This window comes from Mizuhopecten yessoensis, unplaced genomic scaffold (genome assembly GCF_002113885.1).
Source record: "Mizuhopecten yessoensis strain PY_sf001 unplaced genomic scaffold, ASM211388v2 scaffold8195, whole genome shotgun sequence".
NCBI classification, from domain to species: Eukaryota; Metazoa; Mollusca; class Bivalvia; order Pectinida; family Pectinidae; genus Mizuhopecten; species Mizuhopecten yessoensis.
In genome coordinates this window covers 2118048-2123802 of record NW_018407426.1, presented here as the reverse complement: position 1 = coordinate 2123802, position 5755 = coordinate 2118048, and the positions used below count along the sequence as shown (strand labels likewise).

General features: G+C 30.9%; 1 protein-coding gene across 2 annotated transcripts in view; it reads right to left on the bottom strand.

The window, feature by feature from the left end:
• The window catches only part of LOC110455292 (protein LZIC-like), a 10667-nt gene extending 8475 nt beyond the window's left edge, over positions 1 to 2192 (bottom strand). The window contains exon 1 of one of the 2 annotated variants that reach the window (XM_021505335.1): positions 2132 to 2192. The gene's annotated coding sequence lies outside the window, so the exon portion shown is untranslated. The remainder of the gene's footprint in view (positions 1 to 2131) is intronic. The other variant, XM_021505336.1, reaches the window with a different exon arrangement.
• Between the last annotated feature and the right edge of the window lie 3563 nt (positions 2193 to 5755).

Sequence of the window (5755 nt, the reverse complement as noted above, 5' to 3'; positions counted from 1 at the left end):
GGTGGGGGGTGGTTGCTTTCTTTCGGAGGAAACCAATGTATCCAAAGTAGGGAGAGTTTGTATGCATGATTTATTTACAAAGTATATATTTAAACACACAGATGTATAAGCTAGTAGGTGGAGGAGGGGCGTGGGGAGAGATGACTCAGTGTTGATTGAGGAGGGGCCTTTACCGGTTTACAGATACATAAAGGTAGTGTTATGCCTTATGGGGTTATAATAATAATATTATTATTATAACTCAGGTTTATTTACAACAAAATAGCACTCAGTCACAGACATATATCAAATATCAGAAAGCTTGTGGTACAGTACAGTTATCTGGCTGTCTGATGAGGTTCCAGGTTGTTTCGCCCCAAATCCCGTTCGCCCTAGGTTGTTTCGCGCCAGGTTGTTTCGCCCTAAAACATTTTTTTTAGGGCGAAACATTGTTTGGTATTTTCTTTTCATTTTTATTTGTTTTAAGTCACAAATTAAGTCTTCTTAGTCTTTCATATCATTAAAATCAGTTTTATTTTTTAAAAAAGGGAGTTTGTGTGGTTATAAGTACATTGTAAAGCAAAAAACGGATTACGTTATTTTCTTAACGCCGACACACATTATAACATATATTGAATTTAATTTTAGAAATAAGTAAGAATTGTGAAATGAAACAAAAATGGTGTAATTTTAAAAATTGCGGGGTATACAACAATATTATTTTCCATGTTAACACATTTAAATTAGTTTAGTGTACGGCTGTACGCATACTCGTCGCTGTGTGACGATGTTTTCTTTACCTGATTTCTGCACACGTCCGTGTTGTTTTTTGCTAATTGGAGATTATGTCCATTTTGAGAAGTTTTGATAGTACCACGGAATTAGATTTAAGTCCGTGATAGTACCGACCAATAAAAATTAATATGCATATTTGAGTAGATAATTTTGAGTAGGTAACTTGTCATAAATAGAGCATTTCTCAATAGTGTGTTATAATTCACCATTAGTAATGTTGAGTTATAACACAGTACTGAGAAATGCTCTATTTATAACAAGTTACAAAATGCACAAATCATCCATAACGTAATTTACGTTATGGATGATTTGTGCATTTTGTGCGACTCTGTGGTTAGACGCAGACAGCAACGTTTATTTCATAATTCAAATGTACACATCTGCTTAACAATTAAAATGCGTATCTATGTACTTGGGGAATTATTTACATTTTATATACGTCTCTAGAGAAAGTATTATTTTTTTTCATCCTTATAAGCAATTAATATACATATGTAGTTTCAGTCTATATACGCAATTTGTAACTAATCTATGTCCATTTCGTATACGTATCTATGTACTTAGAGAAATTAATTTAGTTTCATTATATGTCCATATCTTATCTATATATTATAAGTAATGTACTTAGAGAAATTGATTTAGTTTCATTATATCATAATATCCATATCTTATCTATATATCATAGATATATATAATTAAAGTATTATTATTTTTTTATTCTTATACGCAATTTGTACCTAATCTATGTCCATTTCGTATATGTATCTATGTACTAAGAGAAATTTGTTTTATATAAAATGGCTGACGTAACAGGGTGATTTTTAATTGTTTATATCATGTTTTAAATATTTTTAACGTTAAAATATATACAGGTGCATTTTATAAAGAACAACATTACTTAATCAAGGTAAAGAAATGAAAACGATAATATACAGTATATTCCGGATATTAGTATGTCCGTTGTAGGATTCGGTGATGAATATACAGGTTCGTTCTTCACCTTCCGGCACGTAATTATATCTTGATTCAAGAGAAAGATATTTTTTAACTTTTAACATGATATTTATGACTCAAAGAAAATTTTTGTTTAGGGCGAAACAACCTGGGGCGAACGGGATTTTGGGCGAAACAACCCTTAGGGCGAACGGGATTTGGGGCGAAACAACCCGTTACCGTCTGATGATGATGATGATCTCCTTGATAGCTTTTCGGTTATCACATAAATTATGGCATGGATTAAGTTATTTTTATCCACATTATGTAAAGATTATCATTAATAAATATATCGATGATTATGTATGTCACGTGTTATTTCAGAAAAGTGTCACACGTATTTCATATCTCATGTTTTACTTACACCGGTCCAAAGTTGACAGCTCAGTTCAGTTAGGTTGAAGATCTCGCAGAAGGGAAATAACTCTAATAGGCTGCAACAAAACGAAAATAACTATCTGATCGATCGTACGTGATCCGCACCATATATATTCCGGAGTTATCACAAATATTAAGCACGACAAAATATATCATACAGTGAAGATATGAAAGCGAGTTTTGCAGTATATTTGCAATAATATAGGAATTTCAACTAAGGATCAGTTAGCCTGTAAACACTTAACAGACGGTCAATTTGACTAGATCTAGACAATAAATATTTTATTAACGAGTCACACGTTTCAATATTTGTATATGTATCATCAAACTGTTTACAAGATTTAAAAACTATGCATATGAAATGTCCGGCCAGTTTTGACCTATGAGACATCATTATCACAATACAATTATATACAACAAAACATTTTAAACTTTTAGCGTATAAAGATATTTCTATATTAAATCAATTCATTTTTAAAACATTATCACAGTATGTACATATAATTATTCTATATACATATAATATATTAATTTATTAGGCGTATTAATATATTGCTAAAAAACAATCCATTCAAGTATTATCACAGTATACTTGTATCAATATTACACTTAAAACTTTTAACATGTTCATTAGACCATTTACAAAATTGTGGACGCCTGTCGTTTTCTGACACAGAAGAATACAGCTTTAGCTTAAATACATTGAAGGGATTCTTCCTTCATTAAAAATATAAATTCATCTTTATCACGTTAGTTAATAAAAGCTGGTTGGATACCAATGGCAAGTTTAGACAGTGAACTACGAATATCAAAATAAAATTCACACTCAAATAAGGAAATGTATCTCAGATTCTACTTAACTGCTGTGACAATATTTACACGTCCGCTCATCATCTAAAGGTGTAAAAGATGTACTCGAAAAAAGAGCCACACTGTTTTATCTGTATGTAAGAAACGGGAATCGATACAAACATATATAAATATGTGTTACACATTCTCTCAACTACTTTCCGAAACAGCTGTTTGCATACTAAAATAATCTTTGCTGCTTATGTATGTCTTCAAATTAGCAGAAATTAGTTCGAAAGTTTATGGTTTATTTTTAAGACAGCAACTACATGCTTGAATTTGCATAACACACAATACGCCTGTCCTTTGTGCCATTACGGACTTATATAATAAGATAGCTATTTCCGTGGTGCCCACTAAGTAGGGATGAAGGACATTATGGATTATTTGTTAGATAAAGAAGTGTACACACGTACACATTTCTATCTTATTTAACGACTTTGTAAGTATCACAACGTATGACTATAGAGAGATTTAAGAATTATGCGAGGTAGATCTTTGTTCGTTAAGTCTACCTTTTTATAATGGCTTATTGAATATAAGAAAGGTACGAGAAAAAAGGTGCAGTGCATATTGATTTAAAAGTTAGAATGCCAACTCAAGCGATTCACGGATCTAGACGTCTTTTTTTTTTTAAAGTCCACAAATTGATCAATATTTTTAAAAACTGTCATAAAAAATTGAGATACAAATGATATACAAAATGATAACCTTTTAAAATCTGTGCTGCCAGTAGTTTGAGAAATTACAATATGGTTAGATTGCAGAAGAAATTGAATTTGAAACATGAACTCGAGTTTGTGCAAGTCATGTCAAATCCGGTATTATGTCTTCTCATGTCTTGTGCTCACACGAATCCATGTAACCCTCTTATTGTAACAAAAATATACCCATTTAAATGGCCAATGAAGTGACTATTTAATACAGAATGAAAACACACCTTAAAAGAGATTATATGTACCACTCTTTCTATTACGGATATCTTGAAATAGACATATTTCTAATTCATTTAGAGATAGCTCTATACATTAAGAGATATCTCTATTAAATTTAAAGATATTTCACAAAAGTGATAAGGAATATTTTGAAATAGAGATCGATTTTTCTCAACGAATGAAAGATATCTTTGATTGAGATAGAGATATCTATAAAAAATAAAGATATATATATAAAGGAAATAAAAAATATTTGAATGTGTTAGAAATAATTCATACAATAAGGGTTATATGCGATATTTCTATTCTTTACAAGATATCTTATTAATTATAATAGAGGTATCTTTTGTATTTTTGAGATATACTGTTATGTTGCCATAAATTTGCCTTATGTAGACATGAACTATGGTTACTATGGAGAACAACAAACTACTGTACTATGTTAACGCATACAAGGGCTTTAAACGAACAACAACTGATATGTATGTTTCGTTACTAACCTAGACTAGTGTTGAGTTATATATTAATATTTAGATTTGATATTTCTGGGACGACTGTATAATGTGGAAACTAATACGCTTGTATACAGAATATTTGTCACTATAGATTCTTCATATGTAGTATAAAATGTTGAACAAAAAAATAATGATAAATTAAACCAGATATAAAATGTAGTATCCTATGAGATATTCATAGTCCGTTATTTTTGTTGGATACATAAAAACAAGGCCCCTTGCCAGGAATATGTGTCCAAGCGGACGCGCGTGTATCGGAATGAAGACTTTGCGTCGAATGAGAATGCTATCTTACGATGTATCGCTTCTTCACCAGCCGAAGTTACAATCCGTATGGAGATCAGCTACAATCAATTTTTTCTCAGTATTCTAAACCTATCTAAATATTATTTCTTAAGAGAACGTGTATACGTAACACGGTCTCGCATGTAAAACCATATGGAATTCTGTCATTTTAACTGTGATATTTTATATAAAGTTAACACGTATTATTTCAACCTGTGACACAAATATAGAAATGAGAGATTAATCAGTTTGGTGCTTTTTAACCAGTATGTATATTAAACAAATCATTCTTCATTGAAAACTATACAAATTATATAGGGCGCATATAAATGTTGTATATTATTGAATTATTAAAAATAATAAATCTTGTTTAACCGAAGTTACATATACTCTACACTCAGTTTTGCTTCCTTATAATAATGCTAATGTATGAACGTACTGATGTATCTCTACATGGTATATTTATCAATTTGTCTTTTAGGGGAACAAGGAAGTAGTGCATTAACTGAAACTGAAGTATTTTATTTCAAGTTACTTTGTTCTGTCTTTTAATCATTTGCAAAGTCAATCTAAACAATAGAAACCTTAACTTTACCTGCTGAATGATTTGAAAGTGAAATGATTTATTTTGATAAATAGTTTCTTATTTATTTTGTTCTCGGGAGATTGGTACTTACAAGTACACCGACAGACTGTTGGACACGGATTTAGTTTTCCTGTTTGTTTTACAAGTGAAGCTGCACATGCATTACTATTTCTTTCTACCCACATTCGATTTATTGGAAATGTATTTTTCATTGTTCTACGGCCAACGAACAAATAAGTCATTGTCGGCCAATATTTTAAAGCATGCATACGAACAGTATAATACCATGTTACTTAGATTCTGTGCCTGTTTGTACCTGTACATATAGATCTAGGTACTTGTCATTCGTTTTCATAAGATCTCAAACGGAATTACTACCTAAACAACATCGCTGAATGGATTTATTTCTGTACAGCTTTCATAAGTCATTATATAGGGCC